This window comes from Tenrec ecaudatus, chromosome 10, assembly GCF_050624435.1.
Source record: "Tenrec ecaudatus isolate mTenEca1 chromosome 10, mTenEca1.hap1, whole genome shotgun sequence".
NCBI lineage: Eukaryota > Metazoa > Chordata > Mammalia > Afrosoricida > Tenrecidae > Tenrec > Tenrec ecaudatus.
This window is the reverse complement of record NC_134539.1, coordinates 78,260,800-78,277,521: the sequence shown is the minus strand read 5'-3', so window position 1 is coordinate 78,277,521 and position 16,722 is coordinate 78,260,800. Positions and strand designations below refer to the sequence as shown.

Below are 16,722 nucleotides of genomic sequence, written 5' to 3'. Positions count from 1 at the left end.
CAGGGGTCCCTATGAGTCAGCATTGACTTGATGGCAATGAGTTGAGAGAACTCTCTCTGAGTAGAAAACTTCATTTTTCTCCCTTAGAGTGGCTAGTGGTTTTGAACTGCTGACCTTGTAGTTAGCAACCCAACTTATAAACCCATTCTGTAGCCAGGGCTCCTATAAACTAAAACACAATGCATTTGAGTCGATGCTGATTCATAGCAAGCCTGTAAGGGAGGGTAGAACTGCCCCCTGTGAGTTTCCAGGACTGTAACTTTGTGGGAGTGGAAACCCTGTCCCTCTCCTGTGGAGCTGCTGGTGGCTTCAAAATGCTGACCTTGTGGGTCGAAGCCACCAGAACTCCCAGCCCTCCTGTCCAATAAATGCTCCGCCCCCTTCCCCCTCGGGCCATAGACTTGTGCTATAGGGACAGACATGACCCTGGGGCAGCCATTTGGGATGAGAAAAGGCCTATGTGTCTGACTTTGACCTTGGCCTTAGTGATGAAACCTGAGTTGCTGCTTGGGCACCTCCTCTGGAGGACCCCAGAGCCTGCCTTTCTCCAAGAGATACTAACCTAAGGAGTCTCAAGACTGAGCAACATCCTGCCCTGCCCTCTGTAGCCCCTTTCATGGGCTTTCTGATGGGCTGAATGGCTGAGCTGTGGGTGGCCCTTGAAACCATGTTTTGTGTCTCAGTGGAGGGCTTAACCCTCCTGTGGTCTCTTACCCTCCCCACCTGTGGGGGTAATCCAGCCCCTAACACATCATCATGGGTCGGTAAGTGCAATTGTACCATTGAGATAGATAAATGTGTTAGGGTATTTTAGAGGGAAAAAATCCACAGAAACTCGTGTATAAGAGAGCATTTCATATAAAGGTTAAGTGCACATCAAGAAAACCCAACCCAGTGCTGCCCAAGCCCACAAGTCCAACATTAACCCATTAACTCTTATGTCCAACACCAATCCACAAAGTCCTCCATCTCACAAAACAGACACAATGATGCTGACTGCAGGAGGAAAGCTGAATCAGTGAATGTGTAAGCATCTCGGCACTGACAGGGGTCTCCACACAGCTACTCCAGCACCCAGGGCTGCATCGGGGTAGGTCCATGCGTCGTCTTGGGGATGTCTTGCAGGAAGTCAGCCTTGCAAGCTGAAGCAGGGAACTGCTAATGCAGCTGCACCCTGGCCTGACCATCAATCACAAAGCAAAAGACTTGAGAACTCTAAAGGCGAGAGACTCAAGGAGCCATTTATCCCTCTGCCTTTCAATTAACCCCACATGTGTTTATTGGCCTGGTTGGCACAATAAACTACCTCAATAAATATATTAAAGTCATCAAGAGGATGAGAGAAGAGATTGATAATGGAATCAGACACACATTTCATGGTAGCATGCTCACCCCAGCATGCTCACCCACTTTTTGGTCCCCGTGGAGATAGGGGGAGGGGAAGGAGGACACAGGGAAAGAGAACAGGGGAGCGTGGATGGGAGAGGAGAGAGGGAACTGATGAGAGGCCAAGAGGGGAGCCCAAGAGAGCTCTTTATTACTAACCCAGGCCTATCTACCTTTGTGGGGAGTGCAAGCCCACTAATTACAGGTAAAGACATATAGGTTATACAGCAATGAGGGGACAATAGGGATAGACTTGCAATAGGAAGAGGAGGGATTGGGGGATATACATGTGACAAGAAGAGCTGATCCTAGATTCAGGATGACAGCCTAACTGGATGTCACTGAGCTGGTTTGACCTGATCTCTGGATCTCCATAGACACCATTATCAGTAGGGTGTAAACACCTACAGAAACGGAATCCCTGATTGTAAAGTAGCCCATTGTCCTTAGCAGCAGGGAGAGGGCCCTACCAGTCTAGATAGTTGTTTGGAAACTGCCTTCATTTACCATTTGCCATCAGCTGCAAGCAGTGTCCTAAGTCTAACATATTTGGGGGAGATGACTTGGGAGCAATCTTTCTGTTTCCCACAATTCCCCCCATGGTTATTTCCTATGCATTCAAAGCTGTCAAGACAAAACTTCATGATCCAATTAATATAGCCAAAGATTCAGGCTTATAGCAAACCATTTGAATCCAGGCACTGGAGATAAAGACCCCTTAAGTCCATCTGCTATGGGAGGAAGGCACTAGAGGGATTGGAGGCTGCGGTGGGAGGAAATGGACCCAATAGGGTCCACTTCTATAGGGAGATTGAAGTAACCATTTGCTCACCTGAAGGCAGCACAGCTTTAGGAGAAACTGTGGAAACGATAGACAACCGCAGGAACATGTTCCTGGACTATATCTCCAGCTACCAGAGTGGCGGTCTTCCAGCCAGGGAATACTCTTCTTCCAGATTCCCTCCGTACCAGTCAGGGAATAAGTCCCAGTTTTATTTCCCTCAGTGCTAGTGTCCCACATTTCCCCTTTCTGCATTACGTTTAAGATTTCATAGTGTCACGGAGGCAACATGGTCTCTCTCCATATCTCTCAGCTTCCTATAGAAGCGGCAGGAGACTGCAAGCATCACAATTAAGATGATAAACAGCACAGTCAGACTGGAACTTAAGCTGTGTGACATGCTTTTACCTCAAGCACTTGGGATCCAGCATCTCAATGCTATCCACTATTTGTTTGATTACCTCAGCTAGTGGGGTGCCTTAAATCCACCCTTGAATGTAGAGAAAATATCCTTCTTAAGCTGATCAACATCTAATGAAATGTTTCCCTCAAACCCTTGCAAATGTTTCCTAATCAATTATCAATCATGAAATGTGGGTAGGGATTATACAAAAATCAGTTACATTCCAATCACATTATAGCATTAATTGGCAAGTCAAATCGTGATCTTTCAGCAAAACAACTGTCTGTAGTACTAGTCCAGTCACTAGTGTATAAAGTGTTCAGCTTTGATAGAGTCCCAGAGTGTCCTTCCGACAGCATCAGCAATGGAAGAACTATCTCAGCAGCCAGCGATGATCATTCTCAGGATTCGTCAAGGTCTTGTTGACGTTTTGGGTAACTTCAGTAAGCAGGACAGGATCAGGTCACGCATCAGCTTCCCTCCTTTCTTCTGGGCCTTGCTGGCTGAAGAGTAACCCACCTATCTCCTTTGCCTGTGAAAATATACACAGCCCCTCCTTTCGGGGTGTCAGCAACCTAGAAAAAGAATTAAGTTTTTGTGGCTCCTTTGTGTCCTTCATCTTTCTCCAAACATGGTTGCGTCCTTCTAAGGAGAGTCCATCAGCTTTATTCTGCAAAAACATAAATGCATAGCCCTTTCTCCAGGATCCCAAACGCGATTCCCTTCTTCCTGGGACTTCTTAGGGATCAGCTTTCTCTGTAGAAGTGAAAATGTGTTTATCTGCCCTGATTTTATTACAAGCTTTTAGTAAGAAGAAAAATGTTGGCTAAACTTGCCCCGTGGTCCCGTGGAGCTGTGTCCTGCTTCAACATTGTTTGAACGGAACAGATCCGGGAATCCCTGCCTCCAGCCTACCACCACGCAACAGGCTTCTTTCCGGAAGTAACTTGGGGACCATCTTCTCGGCCAACCCTTCCTCTGGAGACCAGTGAACACTTTTACTTGGCGTGTGGTGACCTCCAAACCGACGCGTCATGAGCTCTCAGCTCCGCCGACGCGGAGGCCGGCGTCCACCGTCTGGTCACCCTGCACCTGCAGGCCTCTGACACCTGCCTCTCTCTGGCTGCTTTTTCAACCGCGACGATGTGGCCTTGGAAGGCATGGGGCACTTCTTCCGCGAGCTGGTGAAGGAGAAGCGCGAGGGGGCCGAGCGTCTCTGGAAGCTGCAGAACCAGCGCAGCGGCCGCACCCTCTCCCAGGATGTGCAGAAGCCGTCTCAGGATGAGTGGGGTCGAACCCTGGACGCCATGGAAGCTGCCCTGGCCCTGGAGAAAAAACTCAACCAGGCCCTTCTGGACCTGCATGCCTGGGGTCCACTCCCGCCGACCCCCATCTCTGTGGCTTTCTGGAGAGCCACTTCCTGGACAAGGAGGTGACACTGCTCAAGAAGATGGGTGACCACCTGACCCACCTCCGCAGGCTGGCCAGCCCCTGCCCGGGCAGGGCGAGGATCTCTGCGAGAGGCTCACCCTCAAAGAGACTAGGAACCTGCAGCCGCTGAGCCCCCTGCCAGGGGCCCTCTGCCTTAGCCCCTCTGCCTGAACCACCTGGAGCCCCTCCCCGCTGCTGGGGACCAAATGGAAACGATAAAGCTTCCTTTTACAGCAAAAAAAAAAAAAAGAAAGAAAGAAAAATGTTTTCCTTAAAATGACCAAGTGAAATTTGTCACACGTAAGATTCCTCTCCTCCCCCTGCTGTTTCAACAATGCACAGGTTGAAGCCCTGCTGGCAGTCTGTTGGCCTGCTTGGTTCTGGACCAGGGTACCGACTGGGATAGAGCTCATTGTTGTGCAGATATAGGCGCCCAGCTCTCACAGATTCAAGAGAGCTGACTACCTGGGAGAACTTGTTACCAAACTCACTCTTTTGAAAGACTGCAAAACATTCTTAATAAATTTGTCCAGCTGTTCTTGAAGTAACTTACCAAACAGACATTTTTCTTCTCCAAGTTTACTGTTAAGGTTACAGGTTCGATTAAGCCGTATTTCTCTTCAGGCTACCTACTCTGTAGGATTTTACAATCCTGCAACATTCTGATCAGGTTAATTTCACTCATTCCTTCCAAGGTGGCTTTAGAGGACGTTAATGGGCGGGTCTTAGGCCCTCGTGGATAAACTAAGGAAATGACCCCATATCCAGAGCGGAAAAAACCTTTTTCCTCCAATTTGTAACTCCATGTGTGGGCGCTGTTGTTTCCCCACAACAGCATTCCAAAAGACCCCTTCATTTAAAGGGTGGTCAGATTTCTCATGTACTCTTACCTGAGAGGTATAAATTTTTACTCTAGAAATGCAAGGAAGCAACGATTGACTTAAGCGATCTTCCTTCTTTATAAACCATGGTATATCAGCTTTGATCACTGCCTTAACTTCTTCATAATTCTGATCAATCATTCCAGCAACACCAAGAGAATTTAGGTTGGGCTTTCCTAATAAACATCCCATAGTTATTTTAGGTAGCGGATCCCAATGATCGCTCTTAATAATTTCTGATTTAATCACAGCTTTGGACTTTTTCTCACAACTCTGATCAACTCCAGTATCAATCTTAATTCCTTATGTACTTAGGTGAAAATGTCCTGATGGAAACTGTCTTTCTCTTTCACTAAGAGGCTCCTGCTTTTTAAATTCAACAAACTGTTGTGAAGTTGGGAGATACCTGTGGTTGTCGCCATTCAAAGACCCTTTCGCTGGGTTGGGCAGAGGCTTGGCCTTTGGAGCTCTGCTGGGCGGGGCTTGGATCAAGCTCCTTCCTCTATCTTCCCACAGGGAAGCCTTTGCTGATGGCAACCCTTCACTGTTGAATCTTGAGCACATTGACTCCCCCAGTGAGTTCCCTGCCTGCAGCAGGGCAGACTTCAGGGTCTTTTAAACCAGAACTAGCTGGCCCTGGCCCGTGCTCTGAAGCAGGCTGCGTAGCTCGCTCTCTCAGCCAGGCTGATTGGCCTGCGCTGCCTACACTCTCTGAAGATGACCTGTCTTCCCACAACTAAAGCACTTTCTTCTTGGTCTGGTGTAATTTGCCAAGGCAGCTGCCATGAGGTTGGCCATGGATTCATCTGTCTCTGCATTCCTGCATATTCTGAGATAATCCAGCAGCATGCCTTGTTCCCTTTAGGGACGCAAGGCATTTTTATAGTGTTTATTAGGGAAACCATAAGACAGCTTATGCAGTAGGTCTCTTACTGCCTGGACATTTTTTACACATTTGGAAATAGAGTCTTCCAGTCGGAACACAAAGTCAGCCTAGGATTCATCATTCCGCTGTCTTATAGCCCTAACTCGGCTGTCTCTCTTCTGATGGAATTACTTTTTCCCAGGCACTTAGGCAAACTCACGTATCTGCCCTATTATCTGTTCAGTAAACTGTAGTTGAGACTCAATTGTGATATAATCCTCATCCCCTAGCAATTGATGAATTCATATATCTATCCCATCCTCAGCATTCTTCTGAGCTTGTGAATGGCTGTAAAATTCCACCACATATGATACTGTAAAAATTCTGAAGGGTAAAGACAAATTTCCCCTAAAGCTCTCCAGTCTGTAGGGGTCCAGCTCTCCAACTCTGCTAATTACATAATGTGAGGCTGGGCCATAATCATTGACTGCCTGCTTGAGATCTTTGAGCAACTCAAAGGGGAAGGCGCAGTGAATGCCTTGTTGGTGTTTTCTGTAGGGCTGCTGTCTGTTAACAATTCTAACAGGATAAATCTCCTCCTTCTGCAATTCCTCGTTCTACTCTTGAAAGTAAAGGTGCTGTCCCATTCTTGGCCTCTTCAACCTGTGTATCTTGAAGTTCCACTTCCCTAACTTCATCTTCTGTGTTAGCTCTCCTAGTTCATATTTCTTTGGAGCTAATCTTTCTACCTCCAGCACTGGCTTGTTTAATTGTTTTGCAATCTCTAGTCTTTCTTACACTAAATTCCAGCAGGGGGGGGCAGATGCTTTTACTATGTCCCCTTCTGACTCAGGCTTAGTTTTCTCAGCTCTGCCTAAAATCTTCTCATCTGCCTGATGCCCATTCTGTCTGCTTCTCACCTGATTCAAGTTTGCATAGGTTAGATGCTTCCCACTACATTGCTGGTCTTGTTTCTTTGCTTTCCCTACCTTGGAAAGTAAGAGAGCTTCCTGGGGTTGTTTAATAGCCTTAGGTCTTGGGATTCACTTTCTCTAGTGCTTTATCACCTTTAAACCTTGGAGGCCACAGTCCCCCCAGGGCATATAGGTTTTGGCCATGAGATTTCCTTTAGAATCAGGGACCTTAGATAACAAATCAATCTCTGCTTCTTCAGTTTTTCCTAAAGTTTCATGCTCACTCAAAGACACAGTAGTTTGCTTTTCTAGATTTGGATAGCTCACACAAGCCTTCTCACTAGATCAATCATTCTCATTCTGTTTCTCCTGCAAAGGTACTAAGACCATCTGGACTTGAACCCACGGAGACCCTGTCTCCACGGGGATATTCTCCCTGCCTCTGTGTGCTTTCTTTAAATTTACAGTGACTTCCTCCCAGGTCTCTAGATCGAAAGTCCCTTCCTCTGGGAACCATGGATTATACCTTTTTACTCCTTTTAGAAAACATTGTATCTTTTTCTTCGTTGCTTTTACACCCTGTCTTTTCAGTAAGTAGATGAGCGCGTAGGTTTCAGGTTTACGTTTACCTTGCCCCATTCTCCTCTTTAAAATACTCATTCACTATTTCCACTCCTTATCTGCCAATCCCCACACCGGATCCTCACTTCACACAATTTTCCGATTCACTCTACATTCCGGTGGGACCGTACAAATATTACATGGGATATAACTCATTGCCATGTGATGGGCGTCATTTGTGGTATAAATTGGGAGGAGCCAGCCCACCACCACTAATCACGGGTTCAGTAAGCACAATTGTATGGTTGAGATTATATATAGATAATAAAGTCATAGAGAGCAATGAGAGATGGAGGAGAGATTGAAATAATGGAGTCAGACACATTTCATGGTAGCATGTTCACCTCAGCCCCACTTGGTGGTCCATGTGGAGATAGGGAGGGGAAGGAGGGCAAGGGGAAAGAACAGGGGAGCGAGGACGGGAGAGGAGAGGGGGAACCGATGAGAGGCCAAGGGAGGAGCAGAGAGAGAGCTCTTTATTGGGAACCCAGGCTTTCTACCTTTGTGGGGAGTGCAAGCCCACTAATTACAGGTAAAGACATACGTCACAGGAAGGGGCTGCACTATAGGTTATGCAGCAATGAGAGGGGACAATCTAGGGAGATATACGCAATAGGAAGAGGAGGGATTGGGGTATACATGTGACAAGATTCAGGATGGCAGCCTAACTTTGGCTGTCACTGAGCAGGTTTGACCTGTTCTCTGGATCTCCATAGAAACCATTATCAGTAGGGTGTAAACCCACCTACAGGCACCAAATCCATGACTGTAAGCTTTTAGGGAAAAGTAGCCCATTGTCCTTAGCAGCAGGGAGAGGGCCCTACCAATCTAGACAGTTGTTTGGCAACTGACTGCCTTCAGGGAGGTAACTTGACCATCATTTACCATTAGCTGCAAGCAGTGTCCTAAGTCTAACATATTTGGGGGAGATGACGAGAGAAATCTTTCTGTTTCCCACATCCACCAACCCCCACCCTCTCACCCCACCCCCACCTCGGGCTTGGAGCCCAGGGCCCCAGGCATAAGGCTTGGATCTGGAACTGGTTAGCATTTGGGAAAAACAAGCTTGGAAATCCCCGCCCACCTACTTCCCAAAGCTGATTGGCAGGAGCAAATAGTGGGAAGCAGAGACGTGCTCCCATCACCCCCTCTTCCTTAAGCTGAGGGCACTCCAAACAGGGTGGGCCTGGCTTTAATTACAAACAGCTATTGGGAAAGCTCGAGAAAGCTAAAAACACCTCTCATGGCCCGCCACTCCAAAAGGACATTTGCTGAAGAGCCCACTCTAGGCACTGAGCCAAGCTCTGGTTACAGCGAAGCATTGGTTTATTCAACCCTCATACGAAGAACCTCTGTTAGCCCAACTACAGCTAGAGAAGGTGAGGCCCAGACGTGCTCAATTCCACAGCACAGGAAGTTGTCTGGTTACAGGTGCCCCCTTCAAGACAATTCCTACTGGCCCTTAAATTTGATGTGAATGTGCCCTTATTTGGGAACTATTAAACCAATCCAACTTGCAAAAAACTTTTTTTTTTTTGCAACAAACTCTTGATCAAATCTGCCTCCACTGTGACACATGCAACTTTTAAATCACTGAAAAATCTGTAAGCTTTTTCTTGTACTAAACCTCAAATGAGAGAAATAGAACTATGTACTCAAACCTATTTGTTAAGAATTAAGGTTGCAGATGGACATTGGGCTTAGACTCAAGTACTCCCTGAACACAAGAACACTTTGTTCTTAACATTTTGTGATGCTCACCTTCCCAACATGATCGCTGAAGACAAAATGTGTGCATAAGCAAATGTGGTGAAGAAAGCTGATGGTGCCTAGCTAGCAAAATATATAGTGTCTGAGGTCTAAAAGGCTTGAAGATAAACAAGGGGCCATCTAGCGAAGAAGCAACAAAACCCATATGAAAGAACCACACCAGCCTGTGTGATCATGAGGTGTCCATGGGATCAGGTATCAGGCATCTAAGACCCAAAACAAAAATCATACCCAATGTGAATGGGGGCTGGGGGAGGGAATGGAGTAGAGACCCAATGCCCATCTGTAGACAATTGGACATCCCCTCACAGAGGGGTCACAGGGAAGAGATGAGCCAGTCAGGGTGCCGTGTAGCACAGACAACTCTCCTCTAGTTCTTTGGTGCTTCCTTCCCCCCACTATCATGACCTCAGTTCTACCTTACAAATCAGATTACACCAGAGCATGCACACTGCTACAGATAAGAGCAGGAAACACAGGGAATCCAGGATAGATAAACCCCTCAGGGCCAACAATGAGAGTAGAGATACCAGGAGGATTAGAGGAGGGTGGGGGATGAAAGGGGGAATCGATCACAAAGATCAATCTAGAACCCCCTCCCAGGGGGATGAATAACAGAAAAGTGGGTGAGGGGGTGATGGAGGACAATGTAAGATATGAAAATAATAATCTATAACTTATTAAGGGTTCGTGAGGAAGGGCAGGTGGGGGGGGAGGGGGAAATGGGGAGCTGATACCAGTGGCTCAAGTGGGAAGAGAATGCTTTGAAAATGATGATGGCGAGAGTGTGGCCAGGCGGCTCGGACCGAGCAGGGCTTTCCTTCCCAGTGGATTGCAGAGCGTACACTGCCAGTCTCTTGTCTTCTGTTCACCATGGCTTCTTCTGATATCCAGGTGAAAGAACTGGAGAAGCGGGCCTCTGGCCAGGCCTTTGAGCTGATACTCAGCCCCCGTTCAAAAGAGGCCGTCTCAGAATTCCCTCTTTCTCCTCCAAAGAAGAAGGACCTTTCCCTGGAGGAAATTCAGAAGAAATTAGAAGCTGCAGAAGAAAGACGCAAGTCCCATGAGGCGGAGGTCCTGAAGCAGCTGGCCGGGAAGCGGGAGCACGAGAAGGAGGTGCTGCAGAAAGCAATCGAGGAGAACAACAACTTCAGCAAGATGGCCGAGGAGAAGCTGACCCACAAAATGGAAGCCAACAAAGAGAACTGAGAAGCACAAATGGTGGCCAAGCTGGAGCGCTTGCGAGAAAAGGACAAGCAGGTGGAAGAAGTGCGGAAGAACAAGGAATCCAAAGACCCCGCTGATGCGACTGAAGCCGACTAGCTTGCCCTGAGGACTGACTTTCTCCCCTCCCTCCTCTAGATCCAAAGACCGTGCTGGCCAGTGTCATTTCACTACTATTACTGTTTCCCTCCTGACAAAGACTAGAAGCCAACGTAGGACGTAAATAGGTAGATCCAGACCGTGTGATGTTGTTTTAGGGGCTAAAGGGGAGAAACAAAAAGTGTTTGACTCTTTTTTTCTAAAAAAAAAAAAATGATGATGGCGGCATATGTGCATATGTGCTTGACACACTGGAGGAATGTATGGATTGTGGTGAGAGCCCCCAGTAAAAGTATTTCACGAAAAGCCAAACTTAAATCAAACTCGCTGCCATTCAGTAGATGCTGACTCAGAGCGACCCTTGCGTTTAAACCAGAAAAATTGAGCTCTGCTCGTGAATCGATTCTGACTCCTAGTCACCCGAGAGGGGAGGGTAGAACTGCCTGTGGGTTTCTGAGATGGTAACTGTTTACACAAGTGGGAAGCCACCTCTTTATCCTCTGGAGTGTCTGGTGGTTTCAAACTGCTGGCCTTGTGGTTAGCAGCCCAGTGTGTAACCACGACACCACTAGGGCTTTCCCCCTTGCATGTAAGGTGAAATAGGAACCTTGTGCATGAGTTCCAACTTACTGAGAAATACACTTGGGAGATCTCATTCAGAAGTTAGGGCCTGCCTATAATACTCCAGTAATGATCTCTAGGAGTGAGCCCTGGTGATATAGTGGATTCTCCATTGGGCTGCTAATCACAGGGTCAGGAGTTCCAACCCACCAGCCTGCTCCAAGGGAGAAAGATGAGGCTTTACAAACTCAGAAATCCCAGAGGCAGTTCTGTGCCCTTTACAGGGCCCTTATCGACGTGATGGCAGGGAATTAACCCTCTACTCCAGGCAGGTAGGGCGGCCCCAAGGGGGAGTGGCCCTCTGGGCCTGAAAGAACCTTCCCAACCCCAACAATTAAGGCCATCAGTGACGGAGTAGGAACAAACCTGAGAACCTTGGCACAGGGATCACATAGGCTACAAGAAATAGGGAAGGATACAAACACAGAGGAGTTGCAAATAGACAAGCGGGGCATACTGAAGATAAGACACCTGTGTACATCTAAAGAATTCACCAAGAGAGCAATAAGGGAGTCCACCGACTGGGAAGACATCTTTAGCAATGATACATCAGACAAAGGCCTTATTACTAAAATCTACAATATTTTGTAAGCTTTCAATAAGAGAAAAACTAATTGCCCACTGAGGAGGTGGGCAAAGGACCTGAACAGAAGTTTCACAGGGGCAGAAATCCGAATGGCCAATAAACATGAGAAAATGTTCCCGTTTATTGGCTATAAGAGAAATGCAAATCAAAACAACTATGAGATATCATCTAACACCCTCAAGGATAGCCCAATTCAAAAAGTCAGAACGCAACAAGTGTTGGAGGGGCTGTGGTGAGATAGGAACTCTCATCCACTGCTGGTGGATCTGCAGGTATGTACAGCCACTATGGAAATCGATTTGGCGATTTCTCAAACAGATGGAAATTGAGTTACCATATGAGTCAGCAATCCCCCTACTGGGCATATACCCAGAAGAGGCAAGAAACAAACCAAGGCCAGGCATCTGTGCTCCAATGTTCATTGCCGCACAGTTCACAATCACAAGGAGTTGGATACAATCCAAATTTCCATCAACAGATGAATGGGTTAAAAAACTGTGGTATATACATACAATGGCGTACTATGCATCACTAAAAAGCAGTGATGAATGCATGAAGCATATCGCCACACGGGAAGAACTGGAGGAAATTATGCTAAGTGAAGTAAGCCAAGCACAAAAGGACAAGTACAACATGAGTCCACTGAGGTAAGTTTATATATAAAAAAGAACAGAACGGTAAGTGCAAAAGGGGCACAGGGAAAAGCTACTGTATACAAACATTCCAGGGGTACGGTCCAAGTAGTTTGGCAGGGGCCAGAACAAATCCAGGGGTACATATGGTAGCCAACTAAAAGGGAGATGAGGGAAGGGAGGAAGGGGGGGGAAAGATGTGTGGTGGGGGAATAGGGCACTGACTCACCCAAGGGAAAAGTATTGTTTGTATCTTCACAGGAAAAGAGGGACTAGACTTAATGCCAGTAACAGATGAAAGCAGCATGTCTGCAAGGAGTGGGGAGCCAGTGGAGGGGCCTAAGGGCTCGCCCCCAAACCAGCTACGTGGACAACTGCCCCTCCCCCCAGAAGAATTTACTTGAGAGGATGGCACTGAAGCTCCAGCTAGAGGAAAGGGGCATGTCTGATCAGCACAAATGGGAGCAAATGAAGGGAGAGGAAGAGAGAGTGGAGCACATGCTGTGCCATCAAACCTGGAGGACGATATCCCCGCTCTGAATAGCCAGTGAAGAGAGTGGACAATATGGCTGATCCACTAGGAGACACATCGTCCCTTGATGGCCCAGAGCCCCAAGGGGGACAACACGAGACTCAGGGCCAGGACTGGCCCAGACTGACCCTGTGACACTGAGGCAAACCACTAAAAGCGTGCGACACAGCAACCACGGGAGCAGAGCAGGGAGCCCCCAAGGAAGTACAAAGGACAGACTCTGGGGCCAGAGCATGGTACCCCATTGGACCTGACTGAAGGACACGCCTAGAGATAAAAAATCAGACCTTTATCTATTTATAGGTTTTTCTTTCTTTTTAAAAACTTTTTCTTTTAATTAATTTATTCTTCTATGGGTAATTGGTTTCCCTTTTTATTGTCATAGCTGTGTTCTCACTCATTGCCTATCTTGCAATGACTTGATTTTTGGTGCATATTATTATCTCTACAGATCTATCTAGATAAGATAGACTGGATGAATAATCTGGAGGAAAAAGCAACGGGACCGATGGTTCTGGGGGGACATGGGAGAGGGGGAGTAGGAGGTAAGGAGGTGGCGCTGACCAACCTAGGGATAGGGAAGCAATAAGTGATCCAAAATCAGTAGCAAGGAGGGTGTGAGTGGCCTGGTAGGGAGTCAGCAAGGGCAAGGTAACTGAGAGAAATTACTGAAACCCAAATGAAGGCTGAGCATGATAGTGGGACAAGAGGAAAGTAAAAGGAAATAGAGGAAAGAATGAAGTGACAAAGGGTATTTATAGAGGTCCAAAGACTGGAATGTACATATGTAAATATATGAGTGTAGGGAAACAGATCTATGTGCATATATTTAGAGGTTTAATATTAAGGCAGCAGATGGACATTGGGCCTCCACTCAAGCACTTACTCAATGCAAGAACACTTTGTTCTACTAAATTGGCATTCCAGGATGCACACCTTCCCAACACGATTGCTGAAGAAAAATGGGTGCATAAGCAAATGTGGTGAAGAAAGCTGATGGTGCCCGGCTACCAAAAGATATAGTGTCTGGGGAGGGGAGAGCGGGGAGGGAGGGAAAAAAAAAAAAGAGGACCTGATGCAAAGGGCTTAAGTGGAGAGCAAATGCCTTGAGAATGATTGGGGCAAAGAATGTACAGATGTGCTTTATACAATTGATGTATGTGTATGTGTGGATTGTGATAAGAGTTGTATGAGCCCTTAATAAAATGTAAAAAAAGCAAAGGAATCAAGTAATCCTGAGAATGATGTGGAACACTATCCAAGACAAACAATTTGTCTCGTCAGGATCCCCCCCCCCAAAAAAAAAGATATAGTGTCTGGGGTCTTAAAGGCTTGAAGATAAACAAGAGGCCATCTAGCTCAGAAGCATCAAAGCCCACATGGAAGAAGCAAAGGAGCCTGTCTGACCACAAGATGCAGAAGGGACCAGTTATCAGACATCAAAGAGCTAAAAACCATATCAGTGGGTGGCCACCTCCCTGATACGATCAATGAAGCCAAACGTGTGCACAAGCAAATGTGGTGAAGAAAGCTGATGGTGCCCAGCTATCAAGATATAACATCTGGGGTCTTAAAGGCTCAAAGATAAACAAGTGACCATCTAGCTCAGAAGAAACAAAGCCCACATGGAAGAAACACACCAGCCTGTGTGACCACGAGCTGTCGAAGGGATCAGGTATCAAGCATCAAGGAACAAAAAATCATATCATTGAAAATGTGGGTGAGTGCAGAGTAGAGACTCAAAGCCCAAGGGTAGCCAACCGGACACCCCTTGCTGAGGGGTTGTGGGGAGGAGATGAACCAGTCAGGGTGCAGGGTAGCAACCATGAAACATATAACTTTCCTCTATTTCTTAAATGCTTCCCCCCCCCACTATCATGATCCCAATACTACCTTGCAAATCTGTGTCCGGAGCCATGAGGCCCGGCCATTGCTTGGAATTTATTAGGACTTGCCTGGAGCCGTGAGGCCTGGCCATTACTTGGAGTTTATTAGCCTGAGCTCTGGGCATTCTTCTACCCCAGCCTACGTGACAGAGCACTGCAGCTGTAAAGCTTGAGCAAACAAGGGGTAATGCTCTTTAGATAAGCACCCGTGTCCTGCATCCCCTTGATTGGGCAAAAGATCGTCTTCCCCTATGCTTGATTTGCATGTACATGCCACTCCTCTGCGTACCTAATTGAAGACTGTAAGCCCTTACTGACTCATGGGCAGGGCACGCTCCCCTGAACTCCCTGATTGGCCTGTTGCCAAGGTAGCCTAATCTGCATGTGCGCTGAGGCTCCCTCCCTTGGCTGGCCCTTATAAGCTGTGACTCTTTGTTCATTAAAACAGGACTTGATCAGGATATTGTCTTGTCCTCATTCTCCGTGCCTCTTGTACCCCCCCAATTCCCACTCTCTCCTCCAGGACCCACGGTGAACGTCCCGCGTGATGGGACAAATCTGGCTAGACCAGAGGATGTACATTGGTACAGATAGGAACTGGAAACACGAGGAATCCAGGACAGATGACTCCTCCAGAACCAGTGATGAGAGTGACGATGCCTAGAGGGTGGAGAGAATGTAGGATGGAAAGGGGGAACTGATGGCAGGAATCTACATATAGCCTCCTCCCTGGGGGAGGGACAGCAGAGAAGAAGGCGGGGGAGGGGGGGCGGAAGAAACGTCGGACAGTGTAACAAAAGACAAAATAATAATTTATGAATGGTGAAGGGTTCATGAGGTTGGGGGAGTGGGGAGGGAGGGGGGAAATGAGCAGCAGATATTAAGGGCTCAAGCAGAAAGCAACTGTTTTGAGACTGATGATGGCAACAAATGTACATATGTTCTTGACATAATGGATGTATGTATGGATTGTGATAAGAATTGTACGAGCCCCCAATGAAATGATTAAAAAACAAACACACACATACACACCAAAAAAAAAAAACCTGGAAAAAAAAAGAACTATCCCATTGTCTCACTGTGGACGGGGTGTCTCTGTTGGATGATTGCATCAGAAGGGACTGACAGCCAGGAAGGGGGACAGCTGTCTGTCCCCAGTGAAGTTAACAGTATTTCCCTCCTGGTTCCTCTTCAGCCTGCCTTCCTCACGTGGCCTCAGTGACCTAAACTAGCCCCCAGAGCAGGCAAGCTGGGGAGGCCACATCTTCCTGGCTGTCCAGAAGCCTGGGCACCCTGAATTGAACAAAGCAGCAACATGACTTGATTTGGGGCCAAGTCACTCCCGAGACACGCTGTCCTTTTGCCATTCAGAAAGCTGTCATTTCGGGGAAGGCCAGTGGCCTGTTTTCAGAAGCTGCAACAGCCAGAGTGGCCTGGTCAGCTGCCCCACAGGACTGGCTACGGGGTGGGGGTGGGGTGAGCTTGGGCTGTGTTCTGGGTCACCTGTGCCCGCCCACTTGGGGCTAGGGGTGAAGAGCAAAGGCTGCTCCATTCGCCATTCTGAAGGCTTCCTCCTCCTTCCACAGAGCACATTCATCTGCCCTTCCTCTGAGCTGCAGCAAAGCAAACTCCGGAGTCAATGCTGACTCGTGGCGAGTCTGTAGGACAGGGTCGAACTGCCCCTGTAGGTTTCTAAGGCTGTGCCTCTTGATCGGAGGCTGGTGGTTTTGAACTACTGGCCTGCGGATGGCAGCCCAACATGTAACCACAACACTACGCCATGCTACGCTATACTACAGAACTGCAGACTGACCTAACAATGCGAATTCCCTCCCTGAGTCCCAGTGGGGCTGAGAGGTTTGAGGCTCTCAGAGGTGGATGGTCTCTTCGCCCACCCTGTGACCCACCCCCTAGCTGTGGATACTGGTGGTTCCATTTCTTTTTTTTTTTTTTCCCAAGAGAAAAGTTTGTAGTTAGTTCAGGGATCATTTGCTGGCCCTTAGGAGCGTTTTCCAGTCCAGTCTGTTGGGGCACCACGCCCTGGCCCCAAAGTCCACTTTCAGCATTCCCTGGGGTCCTTGCCACTCCAT

At 47.6% G+C, this 16,722-nt stretch overlaps 1 pseudogene; it reads left to right on the top strand.

Moving 5' to 3' along the window:
* Positions 1-9,829: 9,829 nt before the first annotated feature.
* Positions 9,830-10,512, top strand: LOC142458032 (stathmin pseudogene; annotated as a pseudogene).
* Positions 10,513-16,722: the final 6,210 nt, after the last annotated feature.